The sequence below is a fragment of the Astyanax mexicanus genome, chromosome 15 (genome assembly GCF_023375975.1).
Source record: "Astyanax mexicanus isolate ESR-SI-001 chromosome 15, AstMex3_surface, whole genome shotgun sequence".
NCBI classification, from domain to species: Eukaryota; Metazoa; Chordata; class Actinopteri; order Characiformes; family Acestrorhamphidae; genus Astyanax; species Astyanax mexicanus.
This window is the reverse complement of record NC_064422.1, coordinates 21,206,573-21,226,921: the sequence shown is the minus strand read 5'-3', so window position 1 is coordinate 21,226,921 and position 20,349 is coordinate 21,206,573. Positions and strand designations below refer to the sequence as shown.

The 20,349-nt window shown below is 42.3% G+C and overlaps 51 non-coding genes across 51 annotated transcripts; all 51 read left to right on the top strand.

Moving 5' to 3' along the window:
* The first annotated feature begins 41 nt into the window (after positions 1–41).
* Positions 42–154, top strand: trnal-caa (transfer RNA leucine (anticodon CAA)). The gene is made up of 2 exons: positions 42–79; positions 109–154. It is a non-coding gene; the product is annotated as a tRNA-Leu (tRNA).
* Positions 155–653: 499 nt separating this feature from the next.
* trnal-caa (transfer RNA leucine (anticodon CAA)) lies at positions 654–766 on the top strand. The gene is made up of 2 exons: positions 654–691; positions 721–766. It is a non-coding gene; the product is annotated as a tRNA-Leu (tRNA).
* Positions 767–1,044: 278 nt separating this feature from the next.
* On the top strand, positions 1,045–1,157 carry trnal-caa (transfer RNA leucine (anticodon CAA)). Its single transcript has 2 exons — positions 1,045–1,082; positions 1,112–1,157. It is a non-coding gene; the product is annotated as a tRNA-Leu (tRNA).
* A 91-nt stretch (positions 1,158–1,248) lies between these two features.
* On the top strand, positions 1,249–1,361 carry trnal-caa (transfer RNA leucine (anticodon CAA)). Its single transcript has 2 exons — positions 1,249–1,286; positions 1,316–1,361. It is a non-coding gene; the product is annotated as a tRNA-Leu (tRNA).
* Positions 1,362–1,452: 91 nt separating this feature from the next.
* trnal-caa (transfer RNA leucine (anticodon CAA)) lies at positions 1,453–1,565 on the top strand. Its single transcript has 2 exons — positions 1,453–1,490; positions 1,520–1,565. It is a non-coding gene; the product is annotated as a tRNA-Leu (tRNA).
* Positions 1,566–1,860: 295 nt separating this feature from the next.
* trnal-caa (transfer RNA leucine (anticodon CAA)) lies at positions 1,861–1,973 on the top strand. The gene is made up of 2 exons: positions 1,861–1,898; positions 1,928–1,973. It is a non-coding gene; the product is annotated as a tRNA-Leu (tRNA).
* A 480-nt stretch (positions 1,974–2,453) lies between these two features.
* trnal-caa (transfer RNA leucine (anticodon CAA)) lies at positions 2,454–2,566 on the top strand. The gene is made up of 2 exons: positions 2,454–2,491; positions 2,521–2,566. It is a non-coding gene; the product is annotated as a tRNA-Leu (tRNA).
* A 91-nt stretch (positions 2,567–2,657) lies between these two features.
* trnal-caa (transfer RNA leucine (anticodon CAA)) lies at positions 2,658–2,770 on the top strand. The gene is made up of 2 exons: positions 2,658–2,695; positions 2,725–2,770. It is a non-coding gene; the product is annotated as a tRNA-Leu (tRNA).
* A 295-nt stretch (positions 2,771–3,065) lies between these two features.
* On the top strand, positions 3,066–3,178 carry trnal-caa (transfer RNA leucine (anticodon CAA)). The gene is made up of 2 exons: positions 3,066–3,103; positions 3,133–3,178. It is a non-coding gene; the product is annotated as a tRNA-Leu (tRNA).
* A 91-nt stretch (positions 3,179–3,269) lies between these two features.
* trnal-caa (transfer RNA leucine (anticodon CAA)) lies at positions 3,270–3,382 on the top strand. The gene is made up of 2 exons: positions 3,270–3,307; positions 3,337–3,382. It is a non-coding gene; the product is annotated as a tRNA-Leu (tRNA).
* Positions 3,383–3,473: 91 nt separating this feature from the next.
* trnal-caa (transfer RNA leucine (anticodon CAA)) lies at positions 3,474–3,586 on the top strand. Its single transcript has 2 exons — positions 3,474–3,511; positions 3,541–3,586. It is a non-coding gene; the product is annotated as a tRNA-Leu (tRNA).
* Positions 3,587–3,881: 295 nt separating this feature from the next.
* Positions 3,882–3,994, top strand: trnal-caa (transfer RNA leucine (anticodon CAA)). Its single transcript has 2 exons — positions 3,882–3,919; positions 3,949–3,994. It is a non-coding gene; the product is annotated as a tRNA-Leu (tRNA).
* Positions 3,995–4,272: 278 nt separating this feature from the next.
* trnal-caa (transfer RNA leucine (anticodon CAA)) lies at positions 4,273–4,385 on the top strand. The gene is made up of 2 exons: positions 4,273–4,310; positions 4,340–4,385. It is a non-coding gene; the product is annotated as a tRNA-Leu (tRNA).
* Positions 4,386–4,476: 91 nt separating this feature from the next.
* trnal-caa (transfer RNA leucine (anticodon CAA)) lies at positions 4,477–4,589 on the top strand. Its single transcript has 2 exons — positions 4,477–4,514; positions 4,544–4,589. It is a non-coding gene; the product is annotated as a tRNA-Leu (tRNA).
* Positions 4,590–4,884: 295 nt separating this feature from the next.
* Positions 4,885–4,997, top strand: trnal-caa (transfer RNA leucine (anticodon CAA)). The gene is made up of 2 exons: positions 4,885–4,922; positions 4,952–4,997. It is a non-coding gene; the product is annotated as a tRNA-Leu (tRNA).
* Positions 4,998–5,496: 499 nt separating this feature from the next.
* trnal-caa (transfer RNA leucine (anticodon CAA)) lies at positions 5,497–5,609 on the top strand. The gene is made up of 2 exons: positions 5,497–5,534; positions 5,564–5,609. It is a non-coding gene; the product is annotated as a tRNA-Leu (tRNA).
* Positions 5,610–5,904: 295 nt separating this feature from the next.
* Positions 5,905–6,017, top strand: trnal-caa (transfer RNA leucine (anticodon CAA)). The gene is made up of 2 exons: positions 5,905–5,942; positions 5,972–6,017. It is a non-coding gene; the product is annotated as a tRNA-Leu (tRNA).
* A 91-nt stretch (positions 6,018–6,108) lies between these two features.
* On the top strand, positions 6,109–6,221 carry trnal-caa (transfer RNA leucine (anticodon CAA)). Its single transcript has 2 exons — positions 6,109–6,146; positions 6,176–6,221. It is a non-coding gene; the product is annotated as a tRNA-Leu (tRNA).
* Positions 6,222–6,701: 480 nt separating this feature from the next.
* Positions 6,702–6,814, top strand: trnal-caa (transfer RNA leucine (anticodon CAA)). The gene is made up of 2 exons: positions 6,702–6,739; positions 6,769–6,814. It is a non-coding gene; the product is annotated as a tRNA-Leu (tRNA).
* Positions 6,815–6,905: 91 nt separating this feature from the next.
* trnal-caa (transfer RNA leucine (anticodon CAA)) lies at positions 6,906–7,018 on the top strand. Its single transcript has 2 exons — positions 6,906–6,943; positions 6,973–7,018. It is a non-coding gene; the product is annotated as a tRNA-Leu (tRNA).
* Positions 7,019–7,313: 295 nt separating this feature from the next.
* trnal-caa (transfer RNA leucine (anticodon CAA)) lies at positions 7,314–7,426 on the top strand. Its single transcript has 2 exons — positions 7,314–7,351; positions 7,381–7,426. It is a non-coding gene; the product is annotated as a tRNA-Leu (tRNA).
* A 91-nt stretch (positions 7,427–7,517) lies between these two features.
* Positions 7,518–7,630, top strand: trnal-caa (transfer RNA leucine (anticodon CAA)). Its single transcript has 2 exons — positions 7,518–7,555; positions 7,585–7,630. It is a non-coding gene; the product is annotated as a tRNA-Leu (tRNA).
* A 480-nt stretch (positions 7,631–8,110) lies between these two features.
* On the top strand, positions 8,111–8,223 carry trnal-caa (transfer RNA leucine (anticodon CAA)). Its single transcript has 2 exons — positions 8,111–8,148; positions 8,178–8,223. It is a non-coding gene; the product is annotated as a tRNA-Leu (tRNA).
* Positions 8,224–8,314: 91 nt separating this feature from the next.
* Positions 8,315–8,427, top strand: trnal-caa (transfer RNA leucine (anticodon CAA)). The gene is made up of 2 exons: positions 8,315–8,352; positions 8,382–8,427. It is a non-coding gene; the product is annotated as a tRNA-Leu (tRNA).
* A 295-nt stretch (positions 8,428–8,722) lies between these two features.
* Positions 8,723–8,835, top strand: trnal-caa (transfer RNA leucine (anticodon CAA)). Its single transcript has 2 exons — positions 8,723–8,760; positions 8,790–8,835. It is a non-coding gene; the product is annotated as a tRNA-Leu (tRNA).
* A 295-nt stretch (positions 8,836–9,130) lies between these two features.
* Positions 9,131–9,243, top strand: trnal-caa (transfer RNA leucine (anticodon CAA)). The gene is made up of 2 exons: positions 9,131–9,168; positions 9,198–9,243. It is a non-coding gene; the product is annotated as a tRNA-Leu (tRNA).
* A 498-nt stretch (positions 9,244–9,741) lies between these two features.
* On the top strand, positions 9,742–9,854 carry trnal-caa (transfer RNA leucine (anticodon CAA)). Its single transcript has 2 exons — positions 9,742–9,779; positions 9,809–9,854. It is a non-coding gene; the product is annotated as a tRNA-Leu (tRNA).
* A 91-nt stretch (positions 9,855–9,945) lies between these two features.
* trnal-caa (transfer RNA leucine (anticodon CAA)) lies at positions 9,946–10,058 on the top strand. Its single transcript has 2 exons — positions 9,946–9,983; positions 10,013–10,058. It is a non-coding gene; the product is annotated as a tRNA-Leu (tRNA).
* An 885-nt stretch (positions 10,059–10,943) lies between these two features.
* On the top strand, positions 10,944–11,056 carry trnal-caa (transfer RNA leucine (anticodon CAA)). The gene is made up of 2 exons: positions 10,944–10,981; positions 11,011–11,056. It is a non-coding gene; the product is annotated as a tRNA-Leu (tRNA).
* A 91-nt stretch (positions 11,057–11,147) lies between these two features.
* trnal-caa (transfer RNA leucine (anticodon CAA)) lies at positions 11,148–11,260 on the top strand. Its single transcript has 2 exons — positions 11,148–11,185; positions 11,215–11,260. It is a non-coding gene; the product is annotated as a tRNA-Leu (tRNA).
* Positions 11,261–11,555: 295 nt separating this feature from the next.
* Positions 11,556–11,668, top strand: trnal-caa (transfer RNA leucine (anticodon CAA)). The gene is made up of 2 exons: positions 11,556–11,593; positions 11,623–11,668. It is a non-coding gene; the product is annotated as a tRNA-Leu (tRNA).
* A 91-nt stretch (positions 11,669–11,759) lies between these two features.
* trnal-caa (transfer RNA leucine (anticodon CAA)) lies at positions 11,760–11,872 on the top strand. The gene is made up of 2 exons: positions 11,760–11,797; positions 11,827–11,872. It is a non-coding gene; the product is annotated as a tRNA-Leu (tRNA).
* A 499-nt stretch (positions 11,873–12,371) lies between these two features.
* On the top strand, positions 12,372–12,484 carry trnal-caa (transfer RNA leucine (anticodon CAA)). The gene is made up of 2 exons: positions 12,372–12,409; positions 12,439–12,484. It is a non-coding gene; the product is annotated as a tRNA-Leu (tRNA).
* Positions 12,485–12,762: 278 nt separating this feature from the next.
* trnal-caa (transfer RNA leucine (anticodon CAA)) lies at positions 12,763–12,875 on the top strand. The gene is made up of 2 exons: positions 12,763–12,800; positions 12,830–12,875. It is a non-coding gene; the product is annotated as a tRNA-Leu (tRNA).
* Positions 12,876–12,966: 91 nt separating this feature from the next.
* Positions 12,967–13,079, top strand: trnal-caa (transfer RNA leucine (anticodon CAA)). The gene is made up of 2 exons: positions 12,967–13,004; positions 13,034–13,079. It is a non-coding gene; the product is annotated as a tRNA-Leu (tRNA).
* A 295-nt stretch (positions 13,080–13,374) lies between these two features.
* On the top strand, positions 13,375–13,487 carry trnal-caa (transfer RNA leucine (anticodon CAA)). The gene is made up of 2 exons: positions 13,375–13,412; positions 13,442–13,487. It is a non-coding gene; the product is annotated as a tRNA-Leu (tRNA).
* A 499-nt stretch (positions 13,488–13,986) lies between these two features.
* Positions 13,987–14,099, top strand: trnal-caa (transfer RNA leucine (anticodon CAA)). The gene is made up of 2 exons: positions 13,987–14,024; positions 14,054–14,099. It is a non-coding gene; the product is annotated as a tRNA-Leu (tRNA).
* Positions 14,100–14,394: 295 nt separating this feature from the next.
* trnal-caa (transfer RNA leucine (anticodon CAA)) lies at positions 14,395–14,507 on the top strand. The gene is made up of 2 exons: positions 14,395–14,432; positions 14,462–14,507. It is a non-coding gene; the product is annotated as a tRNA-Leu (tRNA).
* Positions 14,508–14,598: 91 nt separating this feature from the next.
* Positions 14,599–14,711, top strand: trnal-caa (transfer RNA leucine (anticodon CAA)). The gene is made up of 2 exons: positions 14,599–14,636; positions 14,666–14,711. It is a non-coding gene; the product is annotated as a tRNA-Leu (tRNA).
* Positions 14,712–15,191: 480 nt separating this feature from the next.
* Positions 15,192–15,304, top strand: trnal-caa (transfer RNA leucine (anticodon CAA)). Its single transcript has 2 exons — positions 15,192–15,229; positions 15,259–15,304. It is a non-coding gene; the product is annotated as a tRNA-Leu (tRNA).
* Positions 15,305–15,395: 91 nt separating this feature from the next.
* On the top strand, positions 15,396–15,508 carry trnal-caa (transfer RNA leucine (anticodon CAA)). The gene is made up of 2 exons: positions 15,396–15,433; positions 15,463–15,508. It is a non-coding gene; the product is annotated as a tRNA-Leu (tRNA).
* Positions 15,509–15,803: 295 nt separating this feature from the next.
* Positions 15,804–15,916, top strand: trnal-caa (transfer RNA leucine (anticodon CAA)). The gene is made up of 2 exons: positions 15,804–15,841; positions 15,871–15,916. It is a non-coding gene; the product is annotated as a tRNA-Leu (tRNA).
* A 91-nt stretch (positions 15,917–16,007) lies between these two features.
* trnal-caa (transfer RNA leucine (anticodon CAA)) lies at positions 16,008–16,120 on the top strand. The gene is made up of 2 exons: positions 16,008–16,045; positions 16,075–16,120. It is a non-coding gene; the product is annotated as a tRNA-Leu (tRNA).
* Positions 16,121–16,600: 480 nt separating this feature from the next.
* On the top strand, positions 16,601–16,713 carry trnal-caa (transfer RNA leucine (anticodon CAA)). The gene is made up of 2 exons: positions 16,601–16,638; positions 16,668–16,713. It is a non-coding gene; the product is annotated as a tRNA-Leu (tRNA).
* Positions 16,714–16,804: 91 nt separating this feature from the next.
* trnal-caa (transfer RNA leucine (anticodon CAA)) lies at positions 16,805–16,917 on the top strand. Its single transcript has 2 exons — positions 16,805–16,842; positions 16,872–16,917. It is a non-coding gene; the product is annotated as a tRNA-Leu (tRNA).
* Positions 16,918–17,212: 295 nt separating this feature from the next.
* Positions 17,213–17,325, top strand: trnal-caa (transfer RNA leucine (anticodon CAA)). The gene is made up of 2 exons: positions 17,213–17,250; positions 17,280–17,325. It is a non-coding gene; the product is annotated as a tRNA-Leu (tRNA).
* A 295-nt stretch (positions 17,326–17,620) lies between these two features.
* Positions 17,621–17,733, top strand: trnal-caa (transfer RNA leucine (anticodon CAA)). The gene is made up of 2 exons: positions 17,621–17,658; positions 17,688–17,733. It is a non-coding gene; the product is annotated as a tRNA-Leu (tRNA).
* Positions 17,734–18,231: 498 nt separating this feature from the next.
* On the top strand, positions 18,232–18,344 carry trnal-caa (transfer RNA leucine (anticodon CAA)). The gene is made up of 2 exons: positions 18,232–18,269; positions 18,299–18,344. It is a non-coding gene; the product is annotated as a tRNA-Leu (tRNA).
* A 91-nt stretch (positions 18,345–18,435) lies between these two features.
* trnal-caa (transfer RNA leucine (anticodon CAA)) lies at positions 18,436–18,548 on the top strand. The gene is made up of 2 exons: positions 18,436–18,473; positions 18,503–18,548. It is a non-coding gene; the product is annotated as a tRNA-Leu (tRNA).
* Positions 18,549–19,248: 700 nt separating this feature from the next.
* trnal-caa (transfer RNA leucine (anticodon CAA)) lies at positions 19,249–19,361 on the top strand. The gene is made up of 2 exons: positions 19,249–19,286; positions 19,316–19,361. It is a non-coding gene; the product is annotated as a tRNA-Leu (tRNA).
* Positions 19,362–19,452: 91 nt separating this feature from the next.
* trnal-caa (transfer RNA leucine (anticodon CAA)) lies at positions 19,453–19,565 on the top strand. The gene is made up of 2 exons: positions 19,453–19,490; positions 19,520–19,565. It is a non-coding gene; the product is annotated as a tRNA-Leu (tRNA).
* Positions 19,566–20,349: the final 784 nt, after the last annotated feature.

Here is a 20,349-nt window from a genome sequence, read left to right as displayed (position 1 = left end):
AATTTAACAACTCTACTGCAAAAAGTTTAACTTACTTTTGTGTCAGAATGGCCGAGCGGTCTAAGGCGCCAGACTCAAGGTTGTGCACCTTCTCCAAAACAGAGAGATTTCTGGTCTCCGAATGGAGGCGTGGGTTCAAATCCCACTTCTGACAAGAGTTTTGATTTTTCTGCATCAAAACTCAATATTCTTAGATTGAGAAGAAATTTAACAACTCTACTGGAAAAAGATCACCTGACTGTTGTGTCAGAATGGCCGAGCGGTCTAAGGCGCTAGACTCAAGGTTATGCCCCTTCTCCAAAACAGAGAGATTTCTGGTCTCCGAATGGAGGCGTGGTTTCAAATCCCACTTCTGACAAGAGTTTTGATTTTTCTGCATCAAAACGTAATATTCTTAGATTGAGAAGAAATTTAACAACTCTACTGGAAAAAGTACACCCCACTCTTGTGTCACAATGGCCGAGCGGTCGAAGGCGCCAGACTCAAGGTTGTGCACCTTCTCCAAAACAGAGAGATTTCTGGTCTCCGAATGGAGGCGTGGGTTCAAATCCCGCTTCTGACAAGAGTTTTAATTTTTCTGCATCAAAACATAATATGCTTAGATTGAGAAGCAATTTAACAACTCTACTGGAAAAAGTTTAAGTTACTTTTGAGTCAGAATGGCCGAGCGGTCTAAGGCGCCAGACTCAAGGTTGTGCACCTTCTCCAAAACAGAGAGATTTCTGGTCTCCGAATGGAGGCGTGGGTTCAAATCCCACTTCTGACAAGAGTTTTGATTTTTCTGCATCAAAACTCAATATTCTTAGATTGAGAAGCAATTTAACAACCCTACTGGTAAAAGATCAACTGACTGAGCGGTCTAAGGCGCTAGACTCAAGGTTATGCCCCTTCTCCAAAACAGAGAGATTTCTGGTCTCCGAATGGAGGCGTGGTTTCAAATCCCACTTCTGACAAGAGTTTTGATTTTTCTGCATCAAAACATAGTATTCTTAGATTGAGAAGCAATTTAACAACTCTACTGGAAAAAGTTCAACTCCCTCTTGTGTCAGAATGGCCGAGCGGTCTAAGGTGCCAGACTCAAGGTTGTGCACCTTCTCCAAAACAGAGAGATTTCTGGTCTCCGAATGGAGGCGTGGGTTCAAATCCCACTTCTGACAAGAGTTTTGATTTTTCTGCATCAAAACTCAATATTCTTAGATTGAGAAGAAATTTAACAACTCTACTGGAAAAAGTACACCCCACTCTTGTGTCAGAATGGCCGAGCGGTCTAAGGCGCCAGACTCAAGGTTGTGCACCTTCTCCAAAACAGAGAGATTTCTGGTCTCCGAATGGAGGCGTGGGTTCAAATCCCACTTCTGACAAGAGTTTTGATTTTTCTGCATCAAAACATAGTATTCTTAGATTGAGAAGCAATTTAACAACTCTACTGGAAAAAGTTCAACTCCCTCTTGTGTCAGAATGGCCGAGCGGTCTAAGGTGCCAGACTCAAGGTTGTGCACCTTCTCCAAAACAGAGAGATTTCTGGTCTCCGAATGGAGGCGTGGGTTCAAATCCCACTTCTGACAAGAGTTTTGATTTTTCTGCATCAAAACATAATATTCTTAGATTGAGAAGAAATTTCACAACTCTACTGGAAAAAGTTCACTTCACTCTTGTGTCAGAATGGACGAGCGGTCTAAGGCGCCAGCCTTAAGGTTGTGCACCTTCTCCAAAACAGAGAGATTTTTGGTCTCCTAATGGAGGCGTGGGTTCAAATCCCACTTCTGACAAGAGTTTTAATTTTTCTGCATCAAAACATAATATGCTTAGATTGAGAAGCAATTTAACAACTCTACTGGAAAAAGATCAACACACTGTTGTGTCAGAATGGCCGAGCGGTCTAAGGCGCCAGACTCAAGGTTATGCCCTTTTTCCAAAACAGAGAGATTTCTGGTCTCCGAATGGAGGCGTGGGTTCAAATCCCACTTCTGACAAGTGTTTTGATTTTTCTGCATCAAAATATAATATGCTTAGATTGAGAAGCAATTTAACAACTCTACTGGAAAAAAGTTTAACTTACTTTTGTGTCAGAATGGCCGAGCGGTCTAAGGCCCCAGACGCAAGGTTTTGCACCTTCTCCAAAACAGAGAGATTTCTGGTCTCCGAATGGAGGCGTGGGTTCAAACCCCACTTCTGACAAGAGTTTTGATTTTTCTGCATCAAAACATATTCTAAGATTGAGAAGCAATTTAACAACCCTACTGGTAAAAGACCAACTGACTGAGCGGTCTAAGGCGCTAGACTCAAGGTTATGCCCCTTCTCCAAAACAGAGAGATTTCTGGTCTCCGAATGGAGGCGTGGTTTCAAATCCCACTTCTGACAAGAGTTTTGATTTTTCTGCATCAAAACATAGTATTCTTAGATTGAGAAGCAATTTAACAACTCTACTGGAAAAAGTTCAACTCCCTCTTGTGTCAGAATGGCCGAGCGGTCTAAGGTGCCAGACTCAAGGTTGTGCACCTTCTCCAAAACAGAGAGATTTCTGGTCTCCGAATGGAGGCGTGGGTTCAAATCCCACTTCTGACAAGAGTTTTGATTTTTCTGCATCAAAACTCAATATTCTTAGATTGAGAAGAAATTTAACAACTCTACTGGAAAAAGTACACCCCACTCTTGTGTCAGAATGGCCGAGCGGTCTAAGGCGCCAGACTCAAGGTTGTGCTCCTTCTCCAAAACAGAGAGATTTCTGGTCTCCGAATGGAGGCGTGGGTTCAAATCCCACTTCTGACAAGAGTTTTGATTTTTCTGCATCAAAACATAATATTCTTAGATTGAGAAGAAATTTAACAACTCTACTGGAAAAAGTTCACTTCACTCTTGTGTCAGAATGGACGAGCGGTCTAAGGCGCCAGCCTCAAGGTTGTGCACCTTCTCCAAAACAGAGAGATTTCTGGTCTCCTAATGGAGGCGTGGGTTCAAATCCCACTTCTGACAAGAGTTTTAATTTTTCTGCATCAAAACATAATATGCTTAGATTGAGAAGCAATTTAACAACTCTACTGGAAAAAGATCAACACACTGTTGTGTCAGAATGGCCGAGCGGTCTAAGGCGCCAGACTCAAGGTTATGCCCTTTCTCCAAAACAGAGAGATTTCTGGTCTCCGAATGGAGGCGTGGGTTCAAATCCCACTTCTGACAAGTGTTTTGATTTTTCTGCATCAAAATATAATATGCTTAGTTTGAGAAGCAATTTAACAACTCTACTGCAAAAAGTTTAACTTACTTTTGTGTCAGAATGGCCGAGCGGTCTAAGGCGCCAGACTCAAGGTTGTGCACCTTCTCCAAAACAGAGAGATTTCTGGTCTCCGAATGGAGGCGTGGGTTCAAATCCCACTTCTGACAAGAGTTTTGATTTTTCTGCATCAAAACTCAATATTCTTAGATTGAGAAGAAATTTAACAACTCTACTGGAAAAAGATCAACTGACTGTTGTGTCAGAATGGCCGAGCGGTCTAAGGCGCTAGACTCAAGGTTATGCCCCTTCTCCAAAACAGAGAGATTTCTGGTCTCCGTATGGAGGCGTGGTTTCAAATCCCACTTCTGACAAGAGTTTTGATTTTTCTGCATCAAAACGTAATATTCTTAGATTGAGAAGAAATTTAACAACTCTACTGGAAAAAGTACACCCCACTCTTGTGTCACAATGGCCGAGCGGTCGAAGGCGCCAGACTCAAGGTTGTGCACCTTCTCCAAAACAGAGAGATTTCTGGTCTCCGAATGGAGGCGTGGGTTCAAATCCCGCTTCTGACAAGAGTTTTAATTTTTCTGCATCAAAACATAATATGCTTAGATTGAGAAGCAATTTAACAACTCTACTGGAAAAAGTTTAAGTTACTTTTGAGTCAGAATGGCCGAGCGGTCTAAGGCGCCAGACTCAAGGTTGTGCACCTTCTCCAAAACAGAGAGATTTCTGGTCTCCGAATGGAGGCGTGGGTTCAAATCCCACTTCTGACAAGAGTTTTGATTTTTCTGCATCAAAACTCAATATTCTTAGATTGAGAAGCAATTTAACAACCCTACTGGTAAAAGATCAACTGACTGAGCGGTCTAAGGCGCTAGACTCAAGGTTATGCCCCTTCTCCAAAACAGAGAGATTTCTGGTCTCCGAATGGAGGCGTGGTTTCAAATCCCACTTCTGACAAGAGTTTTGATTTTTCTGCATCAAAACATAGTATTCTTAGATTGAGAAGCAATTTAACAACTCTACTGGAAAAAGTTCAACTCCCTCTTGTGTCAGAATGGCCGAGCGGTCTAAGGTGCCAGACTCAAGGTTGTGCACCTTCTCCAAAACAGAGAGATTTCTGGTCTCCGAATGGAGGCGTGGGTTCAAATCCCACTTCTGACAAGAGTTTTGATTTTTCTGCATCAAAACTCAATATTCTTAGATTGAGAAGAAATTTAACAACTCTACTGGAAAAAGTACACCCCACTCTTGTGTCAGAATGGCCGAGCGGTCTAAGGCGCCAGACTCAAGGTTGTGCACCTTCTCCAAAACAGAGAGATTTCTGGTCTCCGAATGGAGGCGTGGGTTCAAATCCCACTTCTGACAAGAGTTTTGATTTTTCTGCATCAAAACATAATATTCTTAGATTGAGAAGAAATTTAACAACTCTACTGGAAAAAGTTCACTTCACTCTTGTGTCAGAATGGACGAGCGGTCTAAGGCGCCAGCCTCAAGGTTGTGCACCTTCTCCAAAACAGAGAGATTTCTGGTCTCCTAATGGAGGCGTGGGTTCAAATCCCACTTCTGACAAGAGTTTTAATTTTTCTGCATCAAAACATAATATGCTTAGATTGAGAAGCAATTTAACAACTCTACTGGAAAAAGATCAACACACTGTTGTGTCAGAATGGCCGAGCGGTCTAAGGCGCCAGACTCAAGGTTATGCCCTTTCTCCAAAACAGAGAGATTTCTGGTCTCCGAATGGAGGCGTGGGTTCAAATCCCACTTCTGACAAGAGTTTTGATTTTTCTGCATCAAAACTCAATATTCTTAGATTGAGAAGAAATTTAACAACTCTACTGGAAAAAGATCAACTGACTGTTGTGTCAGAATGGCCGAGCGGTCTAAGGCGCTAGACTCAAGGTTATGCCCCTTCTCCAAAACAGAGAGATTTCTGGTCTCCGAATGGAGGCGTGGTTTCAAATCCCACTTCTGACAAGAGTTTTGATTTTTCTGCATCAAAACGTAATATTCTTAGATTGAGAAGAAATTTAACAACTCTACTGGAAAAAGTACACCCCACTCTTGTGTCACAATGGCCGAGCGGTCGAAGGCGCCAGACTCAAGGTTGTGCACCTTCTCCAAAACAGAGAGATTTCTGGTCTCCGAATGGAGGCGTGGGTTCAAATCCCGCTTCTGACAAGAGTTTTAATTTTTCTGCATCAAAACATAATATGCTTAGATTGAGAAGCAATTTAACAACTCTACTGGAAAAAGTTTAAGTTACTTTTGAGTCAGAATGGCCGAGCGGTCTAAGGCGCCAGACTCAAGGTTGTGCACCTTCTCCAAAACAGAGAGATTTCTGGTCTCCGAATGGAGGCGTGGGTTCAAATCCCACTTCTGACAAGAGTTTTGATTTTTCTGCATCAAAACATAATATTCTTAGATTGAGAAGAAATTTAACAACTCTACTGGAAAAAGTTCACTTCACTCTTGTGTCAGAATGGACGAGCGGTCTAAGGCGCCAGCCTCAAGGTTGTGCACCTTCTCCAAAACAGAGAGATTTCTGGTCTCCTAATGGAGGCGTGGGTTCAAATCCCACTTCTGACAAGAGTTTTAATTTTTCTGCATCAAAACATAATATGCTTAGATTGAGAAGCAATTTAACAACTCTACTGGAAAAAGATCAACACACTGTTGTGTCAGAATGGCCGAGCGGTCTAAGGCGCCAGACTCAAGGTTATGCCCTTTTTCCAAAACAGAGAGATTTCTGGTCTCCGAATGGAGGCGTGGGTTCAAATCCCACTTCTGACAAGTGTTTTGATTTTTCTGCATCAAAATATAATATGCTTAGTTTGAGAAGCAATTTAACAACTCTACTGCAAAAAGTTTAACTTACTTTTGTGTCAGAATGGCCGAGCGGTCTAAGGCGCCAGACTCAAGGTTGTGCACCTTCTCCAAAACAGAGAGATTTCTGGTCTCCGAATGGAGGCGTGGGTTCAAATCCCACTTCTGACAAGAGTTTTAATTTTTCTGCATCAAAACATAATATGCTTAGATTGAGAAGCAATTTAACAACTCTACTGGAAAAAAGTTTAACTTACCTTTGTGTCAGAGTGGCCGAGCGGTCTAAGGCCCCAGACGCAAGGTTTTGCACCTTCTCCAAAACAGAGAGATTTCTGGTCTCCGAATGGAGGCGTGGGTTCAAACCCCACTTCTGACAAGAGTTTTGATTTTTCTGCATCAAAACATATTCTAAGATTGAGAAGCAATTTAACAACCCTACGGGTAAAAGATCAACTGACTGAGCGGTCTAAGGCGCTAGACTCAAGGTTATGCCCCTTCTCCAAAACAGAGAGATTTCTGGTCTCCGAATGGAGGCGTGGTTTCAAATCCCACTTCTGACAAGAGTTTTGATTTTTCTGCATCAAAACATAGTATTCTTAGATTGAGAAGCAATTTAACAACTCTACTGGAAAAAGTTCAACTCTCTCTTGTGTCAGAATGGCCGAGCGGTCTAAGGTGCCAGACTCAAGGTTGTGCACCTTCTCCAAAACAGAGAGATTTCTGGTCTCCGAATGGAGGCGTGGGTTCAAATCCCACTTCTGACAAGAGTTTTGATTTTTCTGCATCAAAACTCAATATTCTTAGATTGAGAAGAAATTTAACAACTCTACTGGAAAAAGTACACCCCACTCTTGTGTCAGAATGGCCGAGCGGTCTAAGGTGCCAGACTCAAGGTTGTGCACCTTCTCCAAAACAGAGAGATTTCTGGTCTCCGAATGGAGGCGTGGGTTCAAATCCCACTTCTGACAAGAGTTTTGATTTTTCTGCATCAAAACATAATATTCTTAGATTGAGAAGAAATTTAACAACTCTACTGGAAAAAGTTCACTTCACTCTTGTGTCAGAATGGACGAGCGGTCTAAGGCGCCAGCCTCAAGGTTGTGCACCTTCTCCAAAACAGAGAGATTTCTGGTCTCCTAATGGAGGCGTGGGTTCAAATCCCACTTCTGACAAGAGTTTTAATTTTTCTGCATCAAAACATAATATGCTTAGATTGAGAAGCAATTTAACAACTCTACTGGAAAAAGATCAACACACTGTTGTGTCAGAATGGCCGAGCGGTCTAAGGCGCCAGACTCAAGGTTATGCCCTTTTTCCAAAACAGAGAGATTTCTGGTCTCCGAATGGAGGCGTGGGTTCAAATCCCACTTCTGACAAGTGTTTTGATTTTTCTGCATCAAAATATAATATGCTTAGTTTGAGAAGCAATTTAACAACTCTACTGCAAAAAGTTTAACTTACTTTTGTGTCAGAATGGCCGAGCGGTCTAAGGCGCCAGACTCAAGGTTGTGCACCTTCTCCAAAACAGAGAGATTTCTGGTCTCCGAATGGAGGCGTGGGTTCAAATCCCACTTCTGACAAGAGTTTTAATTTTTCTGCATCAAAACATAATATGCTTAGATTGAGAAGCAATTTAACAACTCTACTGGAAAAAAGTTTAACTTACCTTTGTGTCAGAGTGGCCGAGCGGTCTAAGGCCCCAGACGCAAGGTTTTGCACCTTCTCCAAAACAGAGAGATTTCTGGTCTCCGAATGGAGGCGTGGGTTCAAACCCCACTTCTGACAAGAGTTTTGATTTTTCTGCATCAAAACATATTCTAAGATTGAGAAGCAATTTAACAACCCTACGGGTAAAAGATCAACTGACTGAGCGGTCTAAGGCGCTAGACTCAAGGTTATGCCCCTTCTCCAAAACAGAGAGATTTCTGGTCTCCGAATGGAGGCGTGGTTTCAAATCCCACTTCTGACAAGAGTTTTGATTTTTCTGCATCAAAACATAGTATTCTTAGATTGAGAAGCAATTTAACAACTCTACTGGAAAAAGTTCAACTCTCTCTTGTGTCAGAATGGCCGAGCGGTCTAAGGTGCCAGACTCAAGGTTGTGCACCTTCTCCAAAACAGAGAGATTTCTGGTCTCCGAATGGAGGCGTGGGTTCAAATCCCACTTCTGACAAGAGTTTTGATTTTTCTGCATCAAAACTCAATATTCTTAGATTGAGAAGAAATTTAACAACTCTACTGGAAAAAGTACACCCCACTCTTGTGTCAGAATGGCCGAGCGGTCTAAGGTGCCAGACTCAAGGTTGTGCACCTTCTCCAAAACAGAGAGATTTCTGGTCTCCGAATGGAGGCGTGGGTTCAAATCCCACTTCTGACAAGAGTTTTGATTTTTCTGCATCAAAACATAATATTCTTAGATTGAGAAGAAATTTAACAACTCTACTGGAAAAAGTTCACTTCACTCTTGTGTCAGAATGGACGAGCGGTCTAAGGCGCCAGCCTCAAGGTTGTGCACCTTCTCCAAAACAGAGAGATTTCTGGTCTCCTAATGGAGGCGTGGGTTCAAATCCCACTTCTGACAAGAGTTTTAATTTTTCTGCATCAAAACATAATATGCTTAGATTGAGAAGCAATTTAACAACTCTACTGGAAAAAGATCAACACACTGTTGTGTCAGAATGGCCGAGCGGTCTAAGGCGCCAGACTCAAGGTTATGCCCTTTCTCCAAAACAGAGAGATTTCTGGTCTCCGAATGGAGGCGTGGGTTCAAATCCCGCTTCTGACAAGTGTTTTGATTTTTCTGCATCAAAATATAATATGCTTAGTTTGAGAAGCAATTTAACAACTCTACTGCAAAAAGTTTAACTTACTTTTGTGTCAGAATGGCCGAGCGGTCTAAGTCGCCAGACTCAAGGTTGTGCACCTTCTCCAAAACAGAGAGATTTCTGGTCTCCGAATGGAGGCGTGGGTTCAAATCCCGCTTCTGACAAGAGTTTTAATTTTTCTGCATCAAAACATAATATGCTTAGATTGAGAAGCAATTTAACAACTCTACTGGAAAAAGATCAACTGACTGTTGTGTCAGAATGGCCGAGCGGTCTAAGGCGCCAGACTCAAGGTTGTGCCCCTTCTCCAAAACAGAGAGATTTCTGGTCTCCGAATGGAGGCGTGGGTTCAAATCCCGCTTCTGACAAGAGTTTTAATTTTTCTGCATCAAAACATAATATTCTTAGATTGAGAAGAAATTTAACAACTCTACTGGAAAAAGTTCACTTCACTCTTGTGTCAGAATGGACGAGCGGTCTAAGGCGCCAGCCTCAAGGTTGTGCACCTTCTCCAAAACAGAGAGATTTCTGGTCTCCTAATGGAGGCGTGGGTTCAAATCCCACTTCTGACAAGAGTTTTAATTTTTCTGCATCAAAACATAATATGCTTACATTGAGAAGCAATTTAACAACTCTACTGGAAAAAGCTCAACTTACTTTTGTGTCAGAATGGCTGAGCGGTCCAAGGCGCCAGACTCAAGGTTGTACACTTTCTCCAAAACTGAGAGATTTCGGTCTCCGAATGCAGGCGTGGGTTCAAATCCCACTTCTGACAAGAGTTTTAATTTTTCTGCATCAAAACATAATATGCTTAGATTGAGAAGCAATTTAACAACTCTACTGGAAAAAGTTTAACTTACTCTTGTGGCAGAATGGCCGAGCGGTCTAAGGCGCCAGACTCAAGGTTGTGCACCTTCTTCAAAACAGAGAGATTTCTGGTCTCCGAATGGAGGCGTGGGTTCAAATCCCACTTCTGACAAGAGTTTTAATTTTTCTGCATCAAAACATAATATGCTTAGATTGAGAAGCAATTTAACAACTCTACTGGAAAAAGTTTAACTTACTTTTGTGTCAGAATGGCCGAGCGGTCTAAGGCGCCAGACTCAAGGTTGTACAGCTTCTCCAAAACTGAGAGATTTCTGGTCTCCGAATGGAGGCGTGGGTTCAAATCCCAATTCTGACAAGAGTTTTGATTTTTCTGCATCAAAACATAGTATTCTCAGATTGAGAAGCAATTTAACAACTCTTCTGGAAAAAGTTCAGCTCCCTCTTGTGTCAGAATGGGCGAGCGGTCTAAGGCGCCAGACTCAAGGTTATGCCCCTTCTCCAAAACAGAGAGATTTCTGGTCTCTAAATGGAGGGATGGGTTCAAATCCCACTTCTGACAAGAGTTTTGATTTTTCTGCATCAAAACATATTCTAAGATTGAGAAGCAATTTAACAACTCTACTGGAAAAAGATCAACTGACTGCTGTGTCAGAATGGCCGAGCGGTCTAATGTGCCAGACTCAAGGTTATGCCCCTTCTCCAAAACAGTGAGATTTCTGGTCTCCGAATGGAGGCGTGGGTTCAAATCCCACTTCTGACAGAAGTTTTCATTTTTCTGCATCAAAACATAGTATTCTTAGATTGAGAAGCAATTTAACAACTCTACTGGAAAAAAGTTTAACTTACCTTTGTGTCAGAGTGGCCGAGCGGTCTAAGGCCCCAGACGCAAGGTTTTGCACCTTCTCCAAAACAGAGAGATTTCTGGTCTCCGAATGGAGGCGTGGGTTCAAACCCCACTTCTGACAAGAGTTTTGATTTTTCTGCATCAAAACATATTCTAAGATTGAGAAGCAATTTAACAACCCTACGGGTAAAAGATCAACTGACTGAGCGGTCTAAGGCGCTAGACTCAAGGTTATGCCCCTTCTCCAAAACAGAGAGATTTCTGGTCTCCGAATGGAGGCGTGGTTTCAAATCCCACTTCTGACAAGAGTTTTGATTTTTCTGCATCAAAACATAGTATTCTTAGATTGAGAAGCAATTTAACAACTCTACTGGAAAAAGTTCAACTCTCTCTTGTGTCAGAATGGCCGAGCGGTCTAAGGTGCCAGACTCAAGGTTGTGCACCTTCTCCAAAACAGAGAGATTTCTGGTCTCCGAATGGAGGCGTGGGTTCAAATCCCACTTCTGACAAGAGTTTTGATTTTTCTGCATCAAAACTCAATATTCTTAGATTGAGAAGAAATTTAACAACTCTACTGGAAAAAGTACACCCCACTCTTGTGTCAGAATGGCCGAGCGGTCTAAGGTGCCAGACTCAAGGTTGTGCACCTTCTCCAAAACAGAGAGATTTCTGGTCTCCGAATGGAGGCGTGGGTTCAAATCCCACTTCTGACAAGAGTTTTGATTTTTCTGCATCAAAACATAATATTCTTAGATTGAGAAGAAATTTAACAACTCTACTGGAAAAAGTTCACTTCACTCTTGTGTCAGAATGGACGAGCGGTCTAAGGCGCCAGCCTCAAGGTTGTGCACCTTCTCCAAAACAGAGAGATTTCTGGTCTCCTAATGGAGGCGTGGGTTCAAATCCCACTTCTGACAAGAGTTTTAATTTTTCTGCATCAAAACATAATATGCTTAGATTGAGAAGCAATTTAACAACTCTACTGGAAAAAGATCAACACACTGTTGTGTCAGAATGGCCGAGCGGTCTAAGGCGCCAGACTCAAGGTTATGCCCTTTCTCCAAAACAGAGAGATTTCTGGTCTCCGAATGGAGGCGTGGGTTCAAATCCCACTTCTGACAAGTGTTTTGATTTTTCTGCATCAAAATATAATATGCTTAGTTTGAGAAGCAATTTAACAACTCTACTGCAAAAAGTTTAACTTACTTTTGTGTCAGAATGGCCGAGCGGTCTAAGGCGCCAGACTCAAGGTTGTGCACCTTCTCCAAAACAGAGAGATTTCTGGTCTCCGAATGGAGGCGTGGGTTCAAATCCCACTTCTGACAAGAGTTTTGATTTTTCTGCATCAAAACTCAATATTCTTAGATTGAGAAGAAATTTAACAACTCTACTGGAAAAAGATCAACTGACTGTTGTGTCAGAATGGCCGAGCGGTCTAAGGCGCTAGACTCAAGGTTATGCCCCTTCTCCAAAACAGAGAGATTTCTGGTCTCCGAATGGAGGCGTGGTTTCAAATCCCACTTCTGACAAGAGTTTTGATTTTTCTGCATCAAAACGTAATATTCTTAGATTGAGAAGAAATTTAACAACTCTACTGGAAAAAGTACACCCCACTCTTGTGTCACAATGGCCGAGCGGTCGAAGGCGCCAGACTCAAGGTTGTGCACCTTCTCCAAAACAGAGAGATTTCTGGTCTCCGAATGGAGGCGTGGGTTCAAATCCCGCTTCTGACAAGAGTTTTAATTTTTCTGCATCAAAACATAATATGCTTAGATTGAGAAGCAATTTAACAACTCTACTGGAAAAAGTTTAAGTTACTTTTGAGTCAGAATGGCCGAGCGGTCTAAGGCGCCAGACTCAAGGTTGTGCACCTTCTCCAAAACAGAGAGATTTCTGGTCTCCGAATGGAGGCGTGGGTTCAAATCCCACTTCTGACAAGAGTTTTGATTTTTCTGCATCAAAACTCAATATTCTTAGATTGAGAAGCAATTTAACAACCCTACTGGTAAAAGATCAACTGACTGAGCGGTCTAAGGCGCTAGACTCAAGGTTATGCCCCTTCTCCAAAACAGAGAGATTTCTGGTCTCCGAATGGAGGCGTGGTTTCAAATCCCACTTCTGACAAGAGTTTTGATTTTTCTGCATCAAAACATAGTATTCTTAGATTGAGAAGCAATTTAACAACTCTACTGGAAAAAGTTCAACTCCCTCTTGTGTCAGAATGGCCGAGCGGTCTAAGGTGCCAGACTCAAGGTTGTGCACCTTCTCCAAAACAGAGAGATTTCTGGTCTCCGAATGGAGGCGTGGGTTCAAATCCCACTTCTGACAAGAGTTTTGATTTTTCTGCATCAAAACTCAATATTCTTAGATTGAGAAGAAATTTAACAACTCTACTGGAAAAAGTACACCCCACTCTTGTGTCAGAATGGCCGAGCGGTCTAAGGCGCCAGACTCAAGGTTGTGCACCTTCTCCAAAACAGAGAGATTTCTGGTCTCCGAATGGAGGCGTGGGTTCAAATCCCACTTCTGACAAGAGTTTTGATTTTTCTGCATCAAAACATAATATTCTTAGATTGAGAAGAAATTTAACAACTCTACTGGAAAAAGTTCACTTCACTCTTGTGTCAGAATGGACGAGCGGTCTAAGGCGCCAGCCTCAAGGTTGTGCACCTTCTCCAAAACAGAGAGATTTCTGGTCTCCTAATGGAGGCGTGGGTTCAAATCCCACTTCTGACAAGAGTTTTAATTTTTCTGCATCAAAACATAATATGCTTAGATTGAGAAGCAATTTAACAACTCTACTGGAAAAAGATCAACACACTGTTGTGTCAGAATGGCCGAGCGGTCTAAGGCGCCAGACTCAAGGTTATGCCCTTTCTCCAAAACAGAGAGATTTCTGGTCTCCGAATGGAGGCGTGGGTTCAAATCCCACTTCTGACAAGAGTTTTGATTTTTCTGCATCAAAACTCAATATTCTTAGATTGAGAAGAAATTTAACAACTCTACTGGAAAAAGATCAACTGACTGTTGTGTCAGAATGGCCGAGCGGTCTAAGGCGCTAGACTCAAGGTTATGCCCCTTCTCCAAAACAGAGAGATTTCTGGTCTCCGAATGGAGGCGTGGTTTCAAATCCCACTTCTGACAAGAGTTTTGATTTTTCTGCATCAAAACGTAATATTCTTAGATTGAGAAGAAATTTAACAACTCTACTGGAAAAAGTACACCCCACTCTTGTGTCACAATGGCCGAGCGGTCGAAGGCGCCAGACTCAAGGTTGTGCACCTTCTCCAAAACAGAGAGATTTCTGGTCTCCGAATGGAGGCGTGGGTTCAAATCCCGCTTCTGACAAGAGTTTTAATTTTTCTGCATCAAAACATAATATGCTTAGATTGAGAAGCAATTTAACAACTCTACTGGAAAAAGTTTAAGTTACTTTTGAGTCAGAATGGCCGAGCGGTCTAAGGCGCCAGACTCAAGGTTGTGCACCTTCTCCAAAACAGAGAGATTTCTGGTCTCCGAATGGAGGCGTGGGTTCAAATCCCACTTCTGACAAGAGTTTTGATTTTTCTGCATCAAAACATAATATTCTTAGATTGAGAAGAAATTTAACAACTCTACTGGAAAAAGTTCACTTCACTCTTGTGTCAGAATGGACGAGCGGTCTAAGGCGCCAGCCTCAAGGTTGTGCACCTTCTCCAAAACAGAGAGATTTCTGGTCTCCTAATGGAGGCGTGGGTTCAAATCCCACTTCTGACAAGAGTTTTAATTTTTCTGCATCAAAACATAATATGCTTAGATTGAGAAGCAATTTAACAACTCTACTGGAAAAAGATCAACACACTGTTGTGTCAGAATGGCCGAGCGGTCTAAGGCGCCAGACTCAAGGTTATGCCCTTTTTCCAAAACAGAGAGATTTCTGGTCTCCGAATGGAGGCGTGGGTTCAAATCCCACTTCTGACAAGTGTTTTGATTTTTCTGCATCAAAATATAATATGCTTAGTTTGAGAAGCAATTTAACAACTCTACTGCAAAAAGTTTAACTTACTTTTGTGTCAGAATGGCCGAGCGGTCTAAGGCGCCAGACTCAAGGTTGTGCACCTTCTCCAAAACAGAGAGATTTCTGGTCTCCGAATGGAGGCGTGGGTTCAAATCCCACTTCTGACAAGAGTTTTAATTTTTCTGCATCAAAACATAATATGCTTAGATTGAGAAGCAATTTAACAACTCTACTGGAAAAAAGTTTAACTTACCTTTGTGTCAGAGTGGCCGAGCGGTCTAAGGCCCCAGACGCAAGGTTTTGCACCTTCTCCAAAACAGAGAGATTTCTGGTCTCCGAATGGAGGCGTGGGTTCAAACCCCACTTCTGACAAGAGTTTTGATTTTTCTGCATCAAAACATATTCTAAGATTGAGAAGCAATTTAACAACCCTACGGGTAAAAGATCAACTGACTGAGCGGTCTAAGGCGCTAGACTCAAGGTTATGCCCCTTCTCCAAAACAGAGAGATTTCTGGTCTCCGAATGGAGGCGTGGTTTCAAATCCCACTTCTGACAAGAGTTTTGATTTTTCTGCATCAAAACATAGTATTCTTAGATTGAGAAGCAATTTAACAACTCTACTGGAAAAAGTTCAACTCTCTCTTGTGTCAGAATGGCCGAGCGGTCTAAGGTGCCAGACTCAAGGTTGTGCACCTTCTCCAAAACAGAGAGATTTCTGGTCTCCGAATGGAGGCGTGGGTTCAAATCCCACTTCTGACAAGAGTTTTGATTTTTCTGCATCAAAACTCAATATTCTTAGATTGAGAAGAAATTTAACAACTCTACTGGAAAAAGTACACCCCACTCTTGTGTCAGAATGGCCGAGCGGTCTAAGGTGCCAGACTCAAGGTTGTGCACCTTCTCCAAAACAGAGAGATTTCTGGTCTCCGAATGGAGGCGTGGGTTCAAATCCCACTTCTGACAAGAGTTTTGATTTTTCTGCATCAAAACATAATATTCTTAGATTGAGAAGAAATTTAACAACTCTACTGGAAAAAGTTCACTTCACTCTTGTGTCAGAATGGACGAGCGGTCTAAGGCGCCAGCCTCAAGGTTGTGCACCTTCTCCAAAACAGAGAGATTTCTGGTCTCCTAATGGAGGCGTGGGTTCAAATCCCACTTCTGACAAGAGTTTTAATTTTTCTGCATCAAAACATAATATGCTTAGATTGAGAAGCAATTTAACAACTCTACTGGAAAAAGATCAACACACTGTTGTGTCAGAATGGCCGAGCGGTCTAAGGCGCCAGACTCAAGGTTATGCCCTTTTTCCAAAACAGAGAGATTTCTGGTCTCCGAATGGAGGCGTGGGTTCAAATCCCACTTCTGACAAGTGTTTTGATTTTTCTGCATCAAAATATAATATGCTTAGTTTGAGAAGCAATTTAACAACTCTACTGCAAAAAGTTTAACTTACTTTTGTGTCAGAATGGCCGAGCGGTCTAAGGCGCCAGACTCAAGGTTGTGCACCTTCTCCAAAACAGAGAGATTTCTGGTCTCCGAATGGAGGCGTGGGTTCAAATCCCACTTCTGACAAGAGTTTTAATTTTTCTGCATCAAAACATAATATGCTTAGATTGAGAAGCAATTTAACAACTCTACTGGAAAAAAGTTTAACTTACCTTTGTGTCAGAGTGGCCGAGCGGTCTAAGGCCCCAGACGCAAGGTTTTGCACCTTCTCCAAAACAGAGAGATTTCTGGTCTCCGAATGGAGGCGTGGGTTCAAACCCCACTTCTGACAAGAGTTTTGATTTTTCTGCATCAAAACATATTCTAAGATTGAGAAGCAATTTAACAACCCTACGGGTAAAAGATCAACTGACTGAGCGGTCTAAGGCGCTAGACTCAAGGTTATGCCCCTTCTCCAAAACAGAGAGATTTCTGGTCTCCGAATGGAGGCGTGGTTTCAAATCCCACTTCTGACAAGAGTTTTGATTTTTCTGCATCAAAACATAGTATTCTTAGATTGAGAAGCAATTTAACAACTCTACTGGAAAAAGTTCAACTCTCTCTTGTGTCAGAATGGCCGAGCGGTCTAAGGTGCCAGACTCAAGGTTGTGCACCTTCTCCAAAACAGAGAGATTTCTGGTCTCCGAATGGAGGCGTGGGTTCAAATCCCACTTCTGACAAGAGTTTTGATTTTTCTGCATCAAAACTCAATATTCTTAGATTGAGAAGAAATTTAACAACTCTACTGGAAAAAGTACACCCCACTCTTGTGTCAGAATGGCCGAGCGGTCTAAGGTGCCAGACTCAAGGTTGTGCACCTTCTCCAAAACAGAGAGATTTCTGGTCTCCGAATGGAGGCGTGGGTTCAAATCCCACTTCTGACAAGAGTTTTGATTTTTCTGCATCAAAACATAATATTCTTAGATTGAGAAGAAATTTAACAACTCTACTGGAAAAAGTTCACTTCACTCTTGTGTCAGAATGGACGAGCGGTCTAAGGCGCCAGCCTCAAGGTTGTGCACCTTCTCCAAAACAGAGAGATTTCTGGTCTCCTAATGGAGGCGTGGGTTCAAATCCCACTTCTGACAAGAGTTTTAATTTTTCTGCATCAAAACATAATATGCTTAGATTGAGAAGCAATTTAACAACTCTACTGGAAAAAGATCAACACACTGTTGTGTCAGAATGGCCGAGCGGTCTAAGGCGCCAGACTCAAGGTTATGCCCTTTCTCCAAAACAGAGAGATTTCTGGTCTCCGAATGGAGGCGTGGGTTCAAATCCCGCTTCTGACAAGTGTTTTGATTTTTCTGCATCAAAATATAATATGCTTAGTTTGAGAAGCAATTTAACAACTCTACTGCAAAAAGTTTAACTTACTTTTGTGTCAGAATGGCCGAGCGGTCTAAGTCGCCAGACTCAAGGTTGTGCACCTTCTCCAAAACAGAGAGATTTCTGGTCTCCGAATGGAGGCGTGGGTTCAAATCCCGCTTCTGACAAGAGTTTTAATTTTTCTGCATCAAAACATAATATGCTTAGATTGAGAAGCAATTTAACAACTCTACTGGAAAAAGATCAACTGACTGTTGTGTCAGAATGGCCGAGCGGTCTAAGGCGCCAGACTCAAGGTTGTGCCCCTTCTCCAAAACAGAGAGATTTCTGGTCTCCGAATGGAGGCGTGGGTTCAAATCCCGCTTCTGACAAGAGTTTTAATTTTTCTGCATCAAAACATAATATTCTTAGATTGAGAAGAAATTTAACAACTCTACTGGAAAAAGTTCACTTCACTCTTGTGTCAGAATGGACGAGCGGTCTAAGGCGCCAGCCTCAAGGTTGTGCACCTTCTCCAAAACAGAGAGATTTCTGGTCTCCTAATGGAGGCGTGGGTTCAAATCCCACTTCTGACAAGAGTTTTAATTTTTCTGCATCAAAACATAATATGCTTACATTGAGAAGCAATTTAACAACTCTACTGGAAAAAGCTCAACTTACTTTTGTGTCAGAATGGCTGAGCGGTCCAAGGCGCCAGACTCAAGGTTGTACACTTTCTCCAAAACTGAGAGATTTCGGTCTCCGAATGCAGGCGTGGGTTCAAATCCCACTTCTGACAAGAGTTTTAATTTTTCTGCATCAAAACATAATATGCTTAGATTGAGAAGCAATTTAACAACTCTACTGGAAAAAGTTTAACTTACTCTTGTGGCAGAATGGCCGAGCGGTCTAAGGCGCCAGACTCAAGGTTGTGCACCTTCTTCAAAACAGAGAGATTTCTGGTCTCCGAATGGAGGCGTGGGTTCAAATCCCACTTCTGACAAGAGTTTTAATTTTTCTGCATCAAAACATAATATGCTTAGATTGAGAAGCAATTTAACAACTCTACTGGAAAAAGTTTAACTTACTTTTGTGTCAGAATGGCCGAGCGGTCTAAGGCGCCAGACTCAAGGTTGTACAGCTTCTCCAAAACTGAGAGATTTCTGGTCTCCGAATGGAGGCGTGGGTTCAAATCCCAATTCTGACAAGAGTTTTGATTTTTCTGCATCAAAACATAGTATTCTCAGATTGAGAAGCAATTTAACAACTCTTCTGGAAAAAGTTCAGCTCCCTCTTGTGTCAGAATGGGCGAGCGGTCTAAGGCGCCAGACTCAAGGTTATGCCCCTTCTCCAAAACAGAGAGATTTCTGGTCTCTAAATGGAGGGATGGGTTCAAATCCCACTTCTGACAAGAGTTTTGATTTTTCTGCATCAAAACATATTCTAAGATTGAGAAGCAATTTAACAACTCTACTGGAAAAAGATCAACTGACTGCTGTGTCAGAATGGCCGAGCGGTCTAATGTGCCAGACTCAAGGTTATGCCCCTTCTCCAAAACAGTGAGATTTCTGGTCTCCGAATGGAGGCGTGGGTTCAAATCCCACTTCTGACAGAAGTTTTCATTTTTCTGCATCAAAACATAGTATTCTTAGATTGAGAAGCAATTTAACAACTCTACTGGAAAAAGTTCAACTCCCGCTTGTGTCAGAATGGCCGAGCGGTCTAAGGCGCCAGACTCAAGGTTGTGCACCTTCTCCAAAACAGAGAGATTTTTGGTCTCCGAATGGAGGCGTAGGTTCAAATCCCACTTCTGACAAGAGTTTTGATTTTTCTGCATCAAAACATAGAATTCTTAGATTGAGAAGCAATTTCACAACTCTACTGGAAAAAGTTCAACTCACTTTTGTGTCAGAATGGCCGAGCGCTCTAAGGCGCCAGACTCAAGGTTGTGCACCTTCTCCAAAACAGAGAGATTTCTGGTCTCCGAATGGAGGCGTGGGTTCAAATCCCACTTCTGACAAGAGTTTTAATTTTTCTGCATCAAAACATAATATGCTTACATTTAGAAGCAATTTAACAACTCTACTGGAAAAAGTCCAACTTGCTCTTGTGTCAGAATGGCCGAGTGGTCCAAGGCGCCAGACTCAAGGTTGTGCACCTTCTCCAAAACAGAGAGGTTTCTGGTCTCCGAGTGGAGGCGTGGGTTCAAATCCCACTTCTGACAAGAGTTTGTATTTTTCTGTATCAAATCATAATATGCTTAGATTGAGAAGCAATTTAACAACACTACTGGAAAAAGTTCACCTCACTGCTGTGTCAGAATGGCCGAGCGGTCTGAGGCGCCAGACGTCAGGTTGTGCACCTTCTCCAAAACAGAGAGATTTCTGGTCTCCGAATGGAGGCGTGGGTTCAAATCCCACTTCTGACAAGAGTTTTGATTTTTCTGCATCAAAACATAATATTCTTAGATTGAGAAGCAATTTAACAACTCTACTGGAAAAAGTTCAACTCACTGTTGTGTCAGAATGGCCGAGTGGTCTAAGGCGCCAAACTCAAGGTTGTGCACCTTTTCCAAAACAGAGAGATTTTTGGTCTCTGGCTGGAGGTGCGGTTTCAAATCCCACTTCTGACAAGAGTTTTAATTTTTCTGCATCAAAACATATGCTTAGATTGAGAAGCAATTTAACAACTCTACTGGAAAAAGTTCAACTCAGTTTTGTGTCAGAATGGCCGAGCGGCCCAAGGCACCAGACTGAAGGTTGTGCACTTTCTCCAAAACAGAGAGATTTCTGGTCTCCGAATGGAGGCGTGGGTTCAAATCCCACTTCTGGCAAGAGTTTGGATTTCTCTAAATCAAAACATAATATTCTTAGACTGAGAAGCAATTAAACAACTGTACTGGAAAAAGTTCAACTCATTTGTGTGTGAGAATGGCCGGGCGGTCTAAGGCGCTAGACTCAAGGTTGTGCACCTTCTCCAAAACAGAGAGACTTCTGGTCTCCGACTGG